The sequence below is a fragment of the Heloderma suspectum genome, chromosome 2, assembly GCF_057233095.1.
Source record: "Heloderma suspectum isolate Gila_16-S chromosome 2, 16-S_ref, whole genome shotgun sequence".
Taxonomy (NCBI): domain Eukaryota; kingdom Metazoa; phylum Chordata; class Lepidosauria; order Squamata; family Helodermatidae; genus Heloderma; species Heloderma suspectum.
Genome location: NC_139459.1, coordinates 240,810,868 through 240,829,562, shown reverse-complemented (window position 1 = coordinate 240,829,562; position 18,695 = coordinate 240,810,868).

The following is an 18,695-nucleotide window of genomic DNA, read 5'->3' as shown; positions in this document are numbered from 1 at the left end:
CTTTTCTGCACCTTTTCCAACTCTACACTATCTTTTTTTAGGTGTGGTGACCATAACTGTACACAGTATTCCAAGTGTGGTTGCACCATAGTTTTGTATAGCGGGCAGTATGATATTGGCACTTTCGTTCTCAATTCCTTTTCTAATTATGCCTGACACGGAGTTCAGGAGTCCAGCACAACCCTAAGTTCTCTTTTCTGGTTGGTCACCACTAGCTCAGATCCCATCAGCTTATACTTGAAGTTGGGATTTTTTGCCCCAATGTGCATCACTTTCCACTTGCTTGCATTGAATCGCATTTGCCATTTAGATGCTCATTCTCCCGCTTTGGAAAGATCTTTTTGTTTTGTTCTGATGCTGAAACCAAATTCCTGGGCTGAGATGCCCTGTTCCTTAATTCTAATAGTAACCTCTTTCTAAGGTACTATTTGTATTTGGCTCTGGTGGTGAAACTCAAGGTTCTAAGAAATAACAATACAGAATAGCGTGTGTTGGGGTGGGGGGTGGGGAGCACCACCTTATCCTTTGCCTGAGGCAACAAAATCCCTGGTATCAAAATATCAAGGTTGGCCCTGATAACTGCTAAACAACAAGGGCTCAGTAGCAACCAAACATACACCTTCAGGGAACAGGAATGTCCAGTCCACCAATTTGGTCAGAAGAGAAGCTAGACATGGATCTTTTCCGTTCAGTCCAAAACAAGGGTTTACTAATGAACGAGGTAAACCATTCTGTAATCAGCCAAGTAGGGAATCCTTTTTGAAAGTCTAAATGATACCTCATCTTAAAACAACACAATTGGAGCTAATTATTATTTACTGTATTTGTTACATTTATATCTTGCTTTTTCTCCAAGCTCACCCAGTGAGCTTCATGGGCAAATGGGACAAGAACTTAAGTCTCCCGAGCCCCAGTCGAACACTCTAACCACAACACCACACTGGCTTACCACACAATTGTGATAGAATGTTGTACCTTTGTCTCTCCCTACTTTTATTCCTCCTCCTCTCTTTATGTAAGGTTTTCCCACCTCCTTTTTTTACTAAAAAAGATAATTTGGTACTCCTTGCTAGTTAAATGTTATATTTAGTATATCAGATAGGTAACACATAAATGTCTTTGTAGAAGTCTGTGTGAAAGCAGAATCCTTCCTAAAATATACAACAAGAGGCATAGTATTAAGTTTAATTATTATTTTACTGGGGCCTAAAACCACCTGGTGCTAGTGCCCCTCCCCCACGTTAGCCCCTTCACTTTTCACCTACAGAAGAATCCTCTTTTTCTTATGGTTCCTTCAAAATTCTGCCAAAATTGCATCGCCTTTTTAGCTCACATTCATTCCAGCTTGTCAGCATCTGATCTCATTTCTTAACCACAGGCCACTGAGTCTCAGTATGCCAACCAGACCTTTATTATGTTTACTACAAGCGTAAGCATAATATTTCACAAAGATTAAGAGCAACGACTTCACTTTTGTGCTGTCCAGCTAGTTTTTCAGTTTACTCAGAACTAACACTGTAATATCCTTTTGTTTTCTTGTGTCTCATTTGTAGCCACAAATGCTCAGACACACTTTCTGTATTATTTCACTTATTCTAAGAATCTAATGTATAGTACTGAAATCAGATTCTAGGGCTGAAATCTATGTGAGGTATGGCTATTCACTGAGAGTTGAGACAAGCACATTTCTTTGTTTTCTCCAAGGTTCCTCACAAATTTAATTAGAGACAAGCCTATGAAATTAGCTTTCTACAACCAGAATGTACCTCATTACAAAAGCAAAACACACACTCATTTCAGTGTGATCCTTTTTATATTTTTAAGTAGACTTAAAAAAATCTTTACATAGGTTGGTCTGCTAAAATCTATAAAACGGTTTGTTTCATAATTATTGTTATGCTGAATTATTACAAAATAATTTTACCTTCAAAAGTGCTGAAACCAAATCTCCCAGCCCCAACAGATGGTTAGGGAAAGGAATCATATACAGCTGTTAACTTTCCCCATACACAAATGATGGAACATTAGAAACAGAACTGACCAAGAAGTTAAAAACAAACTAGCAAACAAACAGGTTCCAGGGAAGAAAAGAGTGGGGAGAATGGAAGCTATATAGTTGTTTAATTCCTCTCTGTAAAATGCCCATGTTTCCCCTTCCTTCACTCCAACACCCATCCAATGTATTTAATATAGGGATGGACGAAAGTCCCTTACCTGGTCCCGCAGCTTTTTTTTTGGGGGGGGGAGGCACTGCGTTTGAAAATCTAGCCGTGATAGGCTACGTGAATCTTTACGTAGCCTATCTAGGGATGGCGGAGAATTTCTCCCCGAATCTTCAGGGGGCCAAGTGCCAACACATTCAGCCCCCCGAAATCGGCAGTGAAATTCTCCGCCACCCCCCCGGGATGGGACTTACCTTTGGCGAATGTCCCTCCCGGCGGCGGGTCCCGGCGGTGGTTCGGCGGCGGTTCGTCAAGGCTGGAAGCGGCGGCCGGTCTCCTGACCGGCTGCCGCAGCCGCCATTGCAAAAAAAAAACCCTAAAGTAAAAACAAAACAAAAAAACACACCCATGCATAGGCTACGTAACGATTTACATAGCCTATCAGGGCTAGATTTCCAAAGTCAGCCGTGATTAGGGATGGCAGAGAATTTCTCCCCGAAACTTTGGGGGGCCAAGCGCCAACGTATTCGGCCCCCTGAACAAGTTTCAGGGAGAAATCCTCCGCACCCCCTGCCCCCGCACTCCCCCCGGGATGGGACGTACCTTTGCCGAATGTCCCTCCTGGCGGTGGGTCCGGCCGGCGGTTCGGCGGGTGTTCGTGCAGGGCGGGAGCGGCAGCCAGTCTTTCGACCGGCTGCCGCCGCCACCATTCCAATGAAAGAAAAAAAAAATGCCCCCGTGATAGGCTACGTGACGATTAACGTAGCCTATCACGGCTAGATTTGCAAAGTCAGCCGTGATAGGCTACGTTAATCGACACGTAGCCTATCACAGGTGACTTTAAAAAAAAAAGCGTGTAAGGATAATGGCGGCCCCCATAGGGAGCCGCCATTCCCGTTCCTTATTTAGTCGCTGTAGTCTACGTAAAGATTACGTAGACTACGGCAAAAATAAGGGCAACGCTATTTGTGTTGCCCTTATTTTCGCCGTAGTCTACGTAAAGATTTACATAGACTACAGCGACCAAATAAGGAACGCGAATGGTGGCTCCCTATGGGGGCCGCCATTATCCTTACACGCTTTTTTTTTTTAAAGTCACCCGTGATACGCTACATGATGATTAACGTAGCCTATCACAGCTGACTTTGCAGATCTAGCCGTGATAGGCTACGTTAATCGTCACGTAGCCTATCACGGGGGCATTTTTTTTTAAAAAAAAACAATGGAGTTCGCGGCCGGACGAGGAGGGAAGCCTCCTCCCCCACCTGAATTTCGACCGGGCAAAAAATGCCCGGGAAGCCTCCCGCCCCGGCCTGAACTTCACGGGGGGAGCAGCGAAGGGCCTCCCCCCCACCGCGAACAACCTTTGAGGACAGGTAGGTGACTTTCGTCCACCCCTACGTAGCCTACCACGGGAGTGTTTTTTTTTTTTTTTTACTTTTAATTTCGCGGCCGGGCGAGGCGAGGCGCCTCCTCCCAGGCCTGAATTTCGGCTGGGAGAGGTGGGAAGCCTCTCCCCTGGCCTGAATTTCGGCCGGGCGAGGCGGGAAGCCACCCCCCCGGCCTGAACTTCGTGGGGGGAGCAGCGAAGCGCCTCCCCCCCACCGTGAAAAGCTGCGAGACCAGGTAAGTGACTTTCGTGCACCCCTAGCCGTGATAGGCTACGTAAATCATCACGTAGCCTATCACGGGTGACTTTGGGGGAAAAAAAGCGCATACGCAAATGGCGGCGGCCCATGGGCGCCGCCATTTGTGTTCCTTATTTTGGCACATCTAGTCTACGTAAAGATTTACGGAGACTACGGCGAAAATAAGGGCACGCTATTTGCCTTGCCCTTATTTTCGCCGTAGCCTACGTAAATCTTTACGTAGACTAGACGTGCCAAAATAAGGAACGCAAATGGCGGCGCCCATGGGCTGCCGCCATTTGTGTACGTGCTTTATTTTTTTTCCCCCAAAGTCAGCCGTGATGGGCTACGTGACGATTTACGTAGCCTATCACGGCTGACTTTGGAAATCTTTTTTTTTTTTTACTTTTTGTTTCGCAGCCGGGGAGACGAGGCGCTTCTCCCCAGCCTGAATTTCGGTCGTGCGAGGTGGGAAGCCTCCTCCCTGGCCTGAATTTCAGACGGGCGAGGCGGGAAGCCTCCCCCCCTTCGCCTGAACTTCAGGGGGAAAAGCGAAGCGCCTCCCCCCCACCATGAAGGCAAGCTGCGAAAAGGTAAGTGACTTTCGTACATCCCTAAGCCTATCACGTCTGGTTTTTTTTACACTTTACTTGGAAATGGCGGCGGCAGCAGCCACCGAACCGCCACCGAACTGCCGTCAGGATGCACCGCCGCGAGGGACATTCGTGTAAGGTAAGTCCCATCCCGGGGGGGGGGGTGGGGGTGTCAGAGAATTTCCCCACCAATTTCAGGGGGCCGAATGCGTTGGCATTCGGCCTCCCGGAGATTCGTGGAGAAATTCTCTGACATCCCTACATAAACCCCCAAATTGATCCAAAAAGCACACTCATACACAAGGAAAAAATAAAAATCAGTAACAAAAAAATCAAAATGAATTAATAATCTTCTAGCCATAGGTGGGGGTTTGTTGGTAGAAGAGTGGGTGATAAAACAGGAAGGAATAGAAAGGTTGGCAGTGACTCAAGAGACCACCAATTAATCAAACCTTCTCACTTCCCAAATAATCTCTCTTCAATGCAGCACTTCTGTGCACACTGAATTGAGCACAAGTCCCATTGAAACCAGTGGACGTAATTTTGAGCAAATGTGACTAGCACCCAGTTGCAAGTGATTGAGAGTGGCTGGTATGGAATATGAGAGGACAAAACACAGAGCACTTAAGAATGGCTCAGCTCCTCCGAAGCTGGTTGTACAGCTGACAAAGCTTCCAAGCTCTCCAGCAATTTCCTGCCTCATCAGCCATTACTGCTCTTCCCCTATAATGTGGTATAAAGGTTTATCTACAAGTATTTCAAAGCATACATGTGTACTAATTAAACATGCAGTTATCTGCAAATTTCTCTCTCTCTCACCCAATTGTGTGTGCTTGTGTTCTAAAATAAAACAAACCCAAACCAAAACTAAACAGAGAGAGATCTGCAATACTAGCAGCAAAGTGCAGCCATTACCGCACATTCCTACTTTATTCAGTGATTGTAGTAACCACCTTGAAAAGTTTAAATGCATTTTAACAGCCTCAGGGTGGTTGACCATTAGCACAGCTAACAACAAATGTTATCTCTTCCTGAAAGAAGATGACTTGGTTTCTCCTCCCAACCCTGCAGCTCTGATAATTTGCATGAACAAAGAGCTCTGCCATTTCTGCCTAATCCAATGACAAGGACTATTTCTTTTTTTCATGCATTCCTCATGAGAATCAGCAACAACAGCAAAAAGGGTAACAGGAGACAGTAGCTTCTCAGGTCAGAAACAAACAAGGGTAAGGGAGCCAGATGCAAAAGAGAACAGGGCTGCTGCACCTTTAATACTAGTTCTGACAAAATGTGGTCCGCTGGAGAAGGAAATGCCCTTCATGGATCACTGCCTTGTTGTGGCAAAGGGGCTTGCATAACTCAGTGAAGCCATAAGCTATGCCGCGCAGGGCCACCCAAGACGGACAGGTCATGGTGGAGAGTTCTGACAAAATGTGGTCCACTGGAGAAGGAAATGGCAACCACTCCAGTATTCTTGCTAGGGATGTACGAAAGTCACTTACCGTTTCGCAGATCTGCTTCGTGGTGGTGGGGGAGGCACTCCATCCCTCCCCCCAGAATCCTCAACGGGGGGGAGGCGCTCCGTCCCTCCCCCCGGAGTCCTGCCCGGCCGGCCCTGCTCCGTGGCGATTCCACGGAGCCGCCGGCCAGCTCCGCCCGCAGCCGGACATCCGGCCGCTGGGCAACATGGATGCAAATGGCGGCGTCTCTAGCCACCGCTGTCTGCGTCCCTGTACTTAACCATGATAGGCTACGTAAATATTTACATAGCCTATCACGGCAAAGAAAAAAAAACGCATATGCAAATGGCGGTGGCTATGGCGGCCAGCATTTGCATTCACTATTTTTCGCCGTTCTAGCCTACGTAAATATTTACGTAGGCTAGAATGGCGAAAAATAAGGGAATACAAATAGCATCCACTATGCTATTTGCGTTCCCCCCCTTTTTTTGCCGTTTTATCTTACGTAAATATTGATATAAGATAAATTGGCGAAAAATAGGGAACGCAAATGGCGGCCACTGTAGCTGCCATTTGTGTATGCTGCGTTTTTTTTTTTTTTAGGTTAGCCGAGATAGGCTATGTAAATTCTTACATAGCCTATCACGGCTGTCTGGCTGGACGCAAATGGCGGTCACTATGGTGGCCGCCATTTGTGTCTGCATCAGGCCGTCCATGGCCAGAAATCTGGCTGTGGACGGCCCAGGCTGGCTGCACTGCGGCCTGGCCATGGAGCAGAGCCGGCCGTCAAGGATTCCGGCGGGAGGACCGGATCGCCTCCCCCCCTGTTGAGGAATCCGTGGGGAGGGATGGAACAAAGGTAAGTGAGTTTCATACATCCTTAAGTAGCACTCATAGTCAACAAAAGGGTGGGAAAAGGAGTACTGGGGTACAATCTCAAAAGCGATAGAATGAACTCAGTATGAATCCAAGGAAAACCATTCAACATCATCACAGTAATTCAAGTCTATGCCCCAACCACTGAGGCCGAAGAAGCTGAGGTTGATCGGTTCTATGAAGACCTACAACACCTTCTAGAACTAACACCAAAAAAAGATGTCCTTTTCATCATAGGGGATTGGAATGCTAAAGTAGGAAGTCAAGAAATAACAGGGATAACAGGCAAGCATGGCCTTGGTTAGGGATGTACGAAACTCAATTACCTTTGCTCCATCCCTCCTCGCGGAATCCTGGACAGGGGGGAGGAGGCAATCCGGTCCTCCCCCCTGGAATCCTTGATGGCCGGCTCCGCTCCGCAGCCAGCCAGGGCCGTCCGCAGCCAGATTTCTGGCTGTGGATGGCGTGGTGTGGATGCAAATGGCGGCCACCGTAGCGGCCGCCATTTGCATCCAGCTAGACAGCCATGACAGCCTACGTAAGAATTTACATAGCCTATCACAACTAACGTAAAAAACCAAACACGCAGCGTACACAAATGGCATCTACGGCGGCCGCCATTTGCATGACCTATTTTTCGCCAACTTATCTTACGTCAATATTTACGTAAGATAAAATGGTGAAAAAAGGGGAACGCAAATAGCGTCCACTACGCTATTTGCGTTCCCCTTTTTTTGCCATTTTATCTTATGTAAATATTGATGTAAGATAAGTCAGCGAAAAATAGGCCACTCAAATGGCAGCCGCCGTAGCCACCGCAATTTGCGGACGCTGCATTTTTTTTGTTTTTTGTTTTTACGCTAGCTGTGATACGAATTCTTACGTAGCCTATCATGGTGCAAGGACAGCAATGGCAGCGGCAGCAGCCCTGCCGCAGCCGGCCAGGAGACTAGCTGCCACTGCCGGAGCCGCCGCTGTCGAATTCGCCGCTGAATCCGCCCCAGGTAAGTGCTGTCCCAGGGGGATTCCGCAGGGGTGGGGGGTGGGGGGCAGGAGGCCGTTCTGCCATGGATTCCTGGGGGCTGGATTCTAAAGAATCCGGCCTCACTGGAATCCATGGTGGAATTCTCCACCATCCCTAGCCTTGGTGTACAAAATGAAGCAGGACAAAGGCTAATAGAGTTTTGCCAAGAGAACATGCTGATCAAAGCAAACACTCTTTTCCAACAGCACAAGAAGCGACTCTACACATGGACATCACCAGATGGTTAATATCGAAAACAGATTGATTATGTACTAGGGATGTCAGAGAATTCCACCACGGATCTCAGGAAGGCCGAATGCCAGCGCATTCAGCCCCCCGAAATCTGTGGCGGAACGGCCTGCCCCCCTGCGGATCCCCACAGGAGGAGACTCACCTGGGGCGGATCTTCCGGGTGGCGGCGGCTCTGGTGGCTGCTGCGGTGGTGGTTTGGCGGCGGCGGCAGCCGGTCTTCCAACCGGCTGCCGCCACCACCATTTCCTGTGTAAAAAAAAAAGACGTGATAGGCTACGTAAAGATTTATGTAGCCTATGATGGCTAGGTTAAAAAAAAAAACATGATAGGCTATGTAAATCTTTACGTAGCCTATCACGTCTGACTTTAAAAAAAACACATGCGCGTACGCAAATGGTGGCGGCTACGGCCACCGCCATTTGCATTCTTTATTTTGGCCCGTCTTAGTCTACGTAAATATTTATGTAGACTAAGAAGGCGAAAATAAGAGGAATGCAAATAGCGTCTGCTACGCTATTTGCGTTCCCCTTATTTTCGCCATCTTAGTCTTATCTCGCATTCGGCCCCCCGAAACCCGATAATAATAGTCTTATTTCGCATTCGGCCCCCCGAAACCCGAGGTGGAATGGCCTCCCACACCCCGCCACCCTGCGGAATCCCCCCGGAATGAAACTTATTTGGGGGGGCGGTGGCGGCAGTGGCGGCGGCTGGTCTTTCGGCCCGCTGCTGTGGCCACAAATGGCGGCCGCCATAGGCTACCGTGATAGGCTACATAAGTATTTACGTAGCCTATCACAGCAAAGAGCAGGGACGCAAACGGCGGCCGCTACGCCGTTTGCGCCGCTGTTCTTTTCGTGATAGGCTATGTAAGTATTTACGTAGCCTATCATGGTTAAGGCAGCCATGCAAATGGCGTAGTTTGCAGGACGCAGTAAAAACAAGACCTGGAACTTACTGTGGCTCAGATCATGAGCTTCCTGTTGCAAAATTTCAGCTTAAATTGAAGAACGTAGGGGAAACCCACTAAACCATTCAGGTATGACCCAAATCAAACTACCGTACAATTACGCTCATTTCACATGCCAGCAAGGTTTAGGGATGTACGAAAGTCACTTACCTTTATGCGGATTGTGTTCGCAGTGGGGGGAGGAGGCGCTCTGTCCCCCCCCCTGGAATCCTCGATGGGGGGGAGGCGATCTGGTCCTCCCCCCCAGAATCCTGCCCGGCTGGCTCCGCTCCACAGCCGGCCAGGCCCGTCCGCAGCCGGATTTCCAGCCACGGACGGGCTGCTGCGGACCCAAATGGCGGCCACCGTAGTGGCCGCCATTTGCGTCCAGCCAGGCAGCTGTGATAGGTTACGTAAGTATTTACATAGCCTACCACGGTGGGGCAAAAACAAAAACAAAAAAACGGCATACACAAATGGCGGCCGCTACGGCGGCCGCCATTTGCATTCCCTATTTTTTGCGATTTTCACTATGATGGCGAACAAAAAGGGGAACACAAATAGCATAGTGGGCGCTATTTGCATTCCTTTTCCCCCAAATGTAATAGCTTACGTAAATATTTACGTAGGCTAAAACGCCCAAAAAAAAGGAACGCAAATAGCGCCCACTACGCTATTTGCGTTCCCCTTTTTTTCGCTGTAATATCCTACGTAAATATTTACATAGACTAAAATGGCGAAAAATAGGGAACGCAAATGGCGGCCGCCGCAGCCACCGCCATTTGCATAAGCCGTTTTATTTTTTGCTTGGCTTGCCGTGATAGGCTATGACCATATACGTAGCCTATCATGGCAAAGACCAGGACGACAATGGCAGCCATGGCAGCTGGTCGGAAGACCAGCCGTTGCCGCCAGACCCACCACCGTCCGGACAGGTAAGCCTCGTCACAGGCGGGATCCAAGGGGGGGATGGGGGGGCAGGCCGTTCTGCCATGGATTTCGGAGGGCCGAATGCCAGTGCATTCTCCGCCACCCCTAGCAAGGTTATGCTGAAAATCCTACAATCTAGGCTTCAGAAGTATGTGAACCGAGAACTACCGGAAGTACAAGCTGGGTTTCAAAGAGGCAGAGGAACTAGAGATCAAATCGCCAACATTCGCTGGATCATTCGCTGGAGAAAGCAAGAGAATTCCAGAAAAACGTCTATTTCTGCTTCATTGACTACGCTAAAGCCTTTGATTGTGTGGACCACAACAAACTGTGACAAATTCTTAAAGAGATAGGAGTACCAGACCACCTTACCTGTCTCCTGAGAAACCTGTACAAGGGACAAGAAGCAACAGTAAGAACAGGACATGGAACAACCAATTGGTTCAAAATTGGGAAAGGAGTACGACAAGGCTGTATATTGTCGCTCTGGTTATTTAATTGATATGCAGGGTACATCATGAGAAACGCTGTGCTGGATGAATCACAGGTCGGAATTAAGATTGCTGGGAGAATTATCAACAACCTCAGATACACAGATGACACCACCCTAATGGCAGAAAGCGAAGAGGATCTCAAGAGCCTCTTGTTGAGGGTGAAAGTGGAGAGTGCAAAAGCTGGTTTGAAACTCAACATTAAAAAAACTAAGATCATGGCATCTGGACCCATCCCTTCCTGGCATATAGAAGGGGAAGAAATGGAAGCAGTGACAGATTTTATTTTCTTGGGCTCCAAGATCACCGCAGACGGTGACTGTAGCCATGAAATTAAAAGACGCTTGCTCCTTGGGAGGAAAGCTATGGCAAACCTAGACAGCATAGTAAGAAGCAGAGACATCACCTTGCCGACAAAGGTCCGTCTAATCAAAGCTATGGTTTTCCCAGTAGCAAAGTATGGCTGTGAGAGCTGGACTATAAGGAAGGCTGAGCGCTGAAGAATTGATGCTTTTGAACTGTGGTGCTGGAGAAGACTCTTACGAGTCCCCTGGACTGCAAGGAGGTCAAATCAGTCCATCCTAAAGGAAATCAACCCTGAGTGGTCATTGGAAGGACAGATACTGAAGCTGAAGCTCAAATATTTTGGCCACCTAATGTGAAGAGAAAACTCCCTGGAAAAGACCCTGATGCTTGGAAAGATTGAAGGCAAAAGGAGAAGGGGACGGCAGAGCATGAGATGGCTACATAGCATCACCAATGCAATGAATATGAACTTGAGCACACTCTGGGAGAAAGCGGAGGACAGGAAGGCCTGGCGTGCTATGGTCCATGGGGTCACGAAGAGTTGGACATGACTTAACGAATGAACAACAACAAAGAAGAGGGAATTTCAACAGGTGCAACAAATGGCTGAAATTTCATTTTCTAAACAATAATTACATGAGCAGGAACCCTGCTCTTTTTTGCATCTGACTCTCCTAGGGAAGACAGAGTTCCACCCGTATCTTCTGTTACCTGAGGCATATGGCTTACCTCACCTAATCATGGCCCAGCCCTGTACAAAAGAGGACCTGCTTGTAGCTATTTAATGAAGCTATGGTGCAGTCCATAGTAACCTTAGATATATCCTAAGACAGACTTCCACAACCTGGTATCCTCAAGATGTTTTGGATTCCAACTCCCATCAGCCCCAGCCAGCATGATTAATGGTCATGAATTCTGGGAATTGTAGTTCAAAACATCTGGAGGGCACCAGGTTGGGAAAGGCTGTCCTAAGGACTATGTTCTGATCTCATGTATATGGAAGTTCATAGGCCACTGATATTTATTTTACCAGTTATTTTATGAACTGGTTGAAGAAGCAGTATTAAAAATTTCTCCATGCAGGCATGAAGTGGCTGGGGAGAGTCCTCCAAATCTTAGGTTTCTTCCACACTAGCTCTTTTCTTCAGTCAAACATAATTTATTCACTCAAACTTTTAAACAGCTGCATTCCAGTGCTTTATGTATTATCCTCCCAGCTTTGTTCAGGCCTGAATTATGGCATTTCCAGGAAGCCTGTCATGCTTGCAAGCGCTACTTAGATTGTGCAAGCATTAGTTTCTGCTAGAGCAATGTAAATAGCGCTAACAACTGGACACAGTTGGATCCTTCCCTTAATGTATTCTACTTCTTACCATTTTTTAAAAAATAGAGAACAGGTATACCTGCTGGTGATGTAATGCGGGCAATGCCTCATTGTGGCATATGATGTGGTCATGCCCTGTTGTGGCTCCTTTCTGGGTGGAAGGTATTGCTCGTATAAATGTTGTTCTTGAAAAATCTGTTGTAATTGTGGATGTTCATGCATTTTTAAATTATATTCTTCTGACAAGAGGATTAACAGATGGATAGCAAAAGTGGACTCATGAGCCCTTACAGGTGCAAAGAGATACATACAAACACCTAGAGCCTAGCATTCAGTGGTCTGAAGATTTTACTACTCTCACTGCATTTGGATGTATATCCTACAGTCATCAATTCCATCCGGATGCTTATTGAAATAGATGGACTGCTTATATTAATGTATTTGAAACCGAAGTGTTGAACCTTTTATTTCTTTCCTTTTCATTAATTGTGTTGTGAATGGTTATTGTAAATGGATAGTGTTTTTTTTTTTTCTTATTCTGCTCTTGTTGTTCCCCCCTTTCTCTTTTTTCTGTTATATTTACAAATAAAAAATTGCGGGTATAGCTTCTTTCTTTCTTTCTTTCCTCCTCCCTCCCTCCCTCCCTCCTTTTTCTTGCTGAAACTCAGATTGTTTAATTTTTTTTAAAGTATTGTTTTCTTCCCACTGGAGCTCCTGTGTAATGGTCTTATAAAAAAGAAATAAATGGTGTCCATTTTGCTTTTACTTGTTGAAACTAAACCAGGAGTCCTAATTTTTTTAAATATAACTATAATGCTTATTTCTTCCACAACTGCAGAATAGGGTTTAAAAAAAAAATCCTCCCCTACCCAATGTTTATATTATAAGTTGAGGGCATGTAATTATAATTTGAGGGCACTTCCACAAATCCATTATAAACATTCCAGAATCTTCAGTTCCTGCCAGAAGACAAGTGGTGTTCTGTGAGTGGAGCAGCATGGAACCTTACAAATAATGGACAAATAACTGAGCAAAACTGCGAGAATCTGCTCTTCCCTAATTTGTAATAACACTGTAGGGATGTCAGGGAATTTCTCCACGAATCTCGGGGAGGCCGAATGCCAGCGCATTTGGACCCCCGAAATTGGTGGAGAAACGGTCTGCCCCCCCGCCCCCCCCGGGATGGGACTTACCTTGTGCAAATGTCCCTGGCGGTGGCGGCTCCGGCGGCGGTTCGGCAGCTTCGGCAGCTGCGGCAGCTGGTCTTCCGACCGGCTGCCGCCGCCACCATTTCCAAGTTAAACAAACAAACAAACAAACAAACAAACGTGATAGGCTACGTAAAGATTTACGTAGCCTATCACGGCTAGATTTTTAAAAAACACCGTGATAGGCTACGTAAATGTTTACATAGCCTATCACGGCTGACTTTGAAGAAAAAAAAAAGTGCGTATGCGTTCCTTATTTTGGCACGTGTAGTCTACGTAAACATTTACGTAGACTACGGCGAAAATAAGGGGAACACTATTTGCATTCCCCTTATTTTCGCCGTAGTCTACGTAAATGTTTACGTAGACTACATATGCCAAAATAAGGAACGTAAATGGCGGCGCCCATGGGTGCCACCATTTGCGTACGCGTTTTTTTTTTACAAGTCAGCCATGATAGGCTATGTAAAGATTTACGTAGCCTATCACGGCTGACTGCAGGGACGCAAACGGCGGCAGCTACGGCCGCCGCCATTTGCGTCCTGGCAGGAGAGGAGGTTTGACGGCCAGAGGGACGGGGCACCTCCCCCCCGGCCAGAATTTCGGCGGGGAGGGATGGGGCGCCTCCCCCCCAGCCAGAATTTCGGCGGGGAGGGATGGGGTGCCTCCCCCCCCGGCCAGAATTTCAGGGGGAGGGACGGAGCGCCTCCCCCTCACCGCGAATCAAGCTTCGGGATCAGGTAAGTGACTTTCGTACATCCCTAAATTTTACACAGACAAACCAGGGTTTTAAATTGCCTTACAAATCCTGGCTTGTTTGGAAGCAATTAATCATAGTTTTGGCTCCTCTGATGTAATGGAAAGCTGTGCTTAATTGTGGTTTCCTGGTTTGTTTGCCTGCTCTTGCAAAGCAGGAGAAATCAGGCTATATGCATAAGCAAAATACTGCCATAGCATACTGACACTGTATAGTCATAGGAGCTATGAAATAAGATAAGTCCCACTGTGTTTTATGGCGCTTTACTCCCTATTAGCTGTGTTTAGGATTATACCTTCAGAGTAGTAAGGTTTCCTTCTGAAATGGGACTGATTGTAAAGAAAAATGGTGGATGGAAGAAGTGAGGGAGGAGATTCTAAGTTTGCATTATCAAGACAACATTCCTTTATCCACCCTGAATTCAAATGAAAGGGATTCCAGGGAAGCTTGCAGCCCCAGCTACCTCATTGATCATATGCCACTAGTCTTTGTAGCACACAACACTGAATTGCTTTTCCCTGAGGGAGGCTCTGTCTCTAGGTGTGCTAATAATAAAATTAATAGCTTAGAGAAACTGCTTGCTGCCGCAACAGCGGCAGCAGAGTGAACTGATCGATTCCAGTGTTTAACTGTCCTAATTCCATAGTGTATATACCCCTCCTCAGCCACCAGTGAGTTACATGCAGTCTCACAGCTAATCAATACATCCCTGATTTCAAACAAAGAAACAAGTTCAGGATTAGAAGTCTTTCTGAATAAGATACGTATGGTCAAATTATTAAAACTCTTTTATTAACATCTTAACAGCAGAATAATAAATTTAAATCTGAGTCACAAGGCAGCCGATGATATTGTATTTAATGTCCATTAATTTGAATGGTGCATTAACAAAACAATTGCTGGTTGATCAATAGTTCGTATCATTAGTACCTTAACAGTGCAATCCTATGCATCTCTCATTGGAAATAAGCCCACTGTAAGGCCCACAGGCTGGGCTTCTGCACACCTCTGTTACACTTACACATACACACACACACACACACACACACACCTGTACATTACTACAGTGGTGTAAGAACCACTTCCATGTGTTGCAGTCCCAGGCTGCTCTGGTAATATCTGGATGGAGAAAATGTATGTCTAGGGCAAACGATATAGTTTTTTCCCCCACATAAGCATCACTCAGTCAGTCCCCAGGAGGAGTGGCTTGGCCCTGGGATTGCACCATGAGCAAGATTCTCATGGTATTTGGCCTCAGTGTGAAGGAGATAGAGATGTCACCTTATTATGTAATACTGCCTGATGTAAATAGTAAGATTTCTGAATGGAATGAGGCATAGTGAACTGGAAGACACAAACAGGACATTTCAGCCAGGTATGAAGAAATCATTAAGGAAAATAAGTTTAGTTGACTAGTATAAAGACGTTTACAGTCTCTGCTTTTTAAAAAAATAGTGGAACAATATGCCAGCAAATTGAATTTCTGCACTGCAATCAGTAACTTTGATTGACTATGTCAAGCAGTTGTGACAGAGACTAGTCCAAACCCACACAAAAGACTGATTTTGGTAGAGGTGGACAGGATTAATGGCATTAATATAACACCATGGTTTGATCATTTCAGCTACACTAAAACAAAACATTCTGTCTGTAGCACTCCACATTGAATATTCTTTAGTGTTTGTGGGAGGGTGATGTAGAAACCAGTGTTGTTGTTTTTGGTGGACTACGGTGTATAAATGTTCACATTTTGTAATCCTATCTGGCACCATTGCTCCCTCTAGCTGTTTCTGCTTCCTGGATTAGTCACACAAATGTTTCCACCCAATAAGGGATCATTCCCCAAACTATCCCCAACACACGTGTTATCATTTAGTTCTTCTATATCACATGAAAAGGGCTACAGTGAAATTCACAATGCTATGTAGTCAAGTCAGATTTGGCTATGTGATGTCATTGAGGGCAACTGACAGAATATATGCAAAAGGGAAGTGTTTGGGGCACTGTCAAAAATGCTTACTAAAAACTGTAACTTTCAGCTCAGGTCTGTTAAGAATAAAGAGGCAACAGCATATTGAGGACACTGACAAATTTAACCACATGTGAAATATTTCAGTATTGGTTTGAATACGAATAGCCCTATGGCCGCTCTTACAGTTATGAACAGCTGTGTACAGATTTTACAAAGTATGATTTAACCACAATTCCTTCCACTTCTTGGTGTGTTTTCTAAGGAGTGAAGTGTAGACAGAATGTGAGAAAACTAAAACATTGATCAAAGACAATGCATTTCTCAGTGCTAATTCTGACACTACAAGAGAGAGGAATTCAGAAATACTAAGAACAAATCACTGCCTTGTTGTGGCGAGGGGCTTGCATAACTCAGTGAAGCCATGAGCTATGCTGTTCAGGGCAACCCAAGATGGACAGGTCATGGCAGAGAGTTCTGACAAAATGTGGTCCACTGGAGAAGGAAATGGCAACCCACTCCAGGATTCTTGCCAAGAAAACCCCATGGAACATATCATAAGGCGAAAAGATATGACGCCGGAAGATGAGCCCCGCAGGTCAGAAGATGTCCAATATACTACTGGGGAAGAGCAGAGGGTATTTCCAAGTAGCACCAGAAAGAGTGAAGCGGCTGGGCCAAAGCCGAAAGGACACTCAGCTGTGGATGCGTCTGGTGGTGAAAAGAAAGTCCGATGCTGTAAAGAACAATATTGTTTAGGAACCTGGAATGTAAGATCAATGAATCAAGGTAAGCTGGAGATGGTCAAACATGAGATGGCAAGACTGAACATCGACATCTTGGGAATCAGCAAACTAAAATGGACAAGCATGGGCGAATTTAATACAGGTGATCATCATATCTACTACTGTGGGCAAGAATCCCTTAGAAGAAATGGAGTAGCACTCATAGTCAATAAAAGGGTGAGAAAAACAGTACTAGGGTACAATCTCAAAAATGATAGAATGATCTCAGTACGAATCCAAGGCAAACCATTCAACATCACAGTAATTCAAGTCTATGCCCCAACCACTGAGGCCGAAGAAGTTGAGGTTGATCGGTTCTATGAAGACCTACAACACCTTCTAGAATTAACACCAAAAAAAAGATGTCCTTTTCATCATAGGGGATTGGAATGCTAAAGGAGAAAGTCAAGAAATAACCGGGATAACAGGCAAGCATGGCCTTGGTGTACAAAATGAAGCAGAACAAAGGCTAATAGTGTTTTGCCAAGAGAACACGCTGATCATAGCAAACACTCTTTTCCAATAGCACAAGAGGCGACTCTGCACATGGACGTCACCAGATGGTCAATATCGAAATCAGATTGATTTTGTACTTTGCAGACAAAGATGGAGAAGCTCTATACAGTCAGTAAAAACAAGTCCTGGAGCTGACTGTGGCTCAGATCATGAGCTTCTTGTTGCAAAATTTCGGCTTAAGTTGAAGAACGTAGGGAAAACCACTAAACCATTCAGGCATGACCTAAATCATATCCCTCATGAATATACAGTGGAGGTGAGGAATAGATTTAAGGGATTAGACCTGATAGACAGAGTGCCTGAGGAACTATGGATGGAGGTCCGTAACATTGTTCAGGAGGCAGCAACAAAATCCATCCCAAAGAAAAAGAAATGCAAGAAAGCCAAGTGGCTGTCTGAGGAGGCTTTACAAGTAGCTGAGGAAAGAAGGGAAGCGAAAAGCAAGCGAGAAAGGGGAAGATATACCCAACTGAATGCAGAGTGCCAGAGGATAGCAAGGAGAGACAACAAGGCCTTCTTAAATGAACAATGCAAAGAAATCGAGGAAAACAACAGAATGGGAAAGACTAGAGATCTTTTCAAGAAAATCGGAGATCTCAAGGGAATGTTTTGTGCAAAGATGGGCATGATAAATGATGAAGAAGGCAGGGACCTAACAGAAGCAGATGAGATTAAGAAGAGGTGGCAAGAATACACAGAAGAACTATACAGGAAAGATCTGAATGTCCCTGATAGCCATGATAGTGCCGTCACTGAACTTGAGCCAGACATCCTCGAGAGTGAAGTCAAGTGGGCCTTAGGAAGCATTAGTAACAACAAAGCTAGTAGAGATGACAGTATTCCAGCTGAGCTATTTAAAATCCTAAAAGATGATGCTGTTAAAGTGCTGCACTCAATATGCCAACAAATTTGGAACACTCAACAGTGGCCACAAGACTGGAAAAGGTCAGTTTACATTCCAATTCCAAAGAAGGGCAATGCCAAAATGTGTTTAAACTACCGTACAATTGCGCTCATTTCACATGCCAGCAAGGTTATGCTCAAAATCCAACAAGCTAGGCTTCAGCAGTATGTGAACCAAGAACTACCGGAAGTATAAGCTGGGTTTCAAAGAGGCAGAGGAACTAGAGATCAAATCACCAACATTCGCTGCATCATGGAGAAAGCAAGACAATTCCAGAAAACCATCTCTTTCTACTTCATTAACTATGCTAAAGCCTTTGATTGTGTGGATCACAACAATCTCTGGCAAATTCTTAAAGAGATGGGAGTACCAGACCACCTTACCTGTCTCTTGTGAAACCTGCACGAGGGTCAAGAAGCAACAGTAAGAACCAGACATGGAACAACCGATTGGTTCAAAATTGGGAAAGGAGTACAGCAAGGCTGCATATTGCCGCTAGGGATGGCGGAGAATTTCTCCACGAATCTTGGGGAGGCCGAATGCCAACGCATTCGGCCCCCCGAA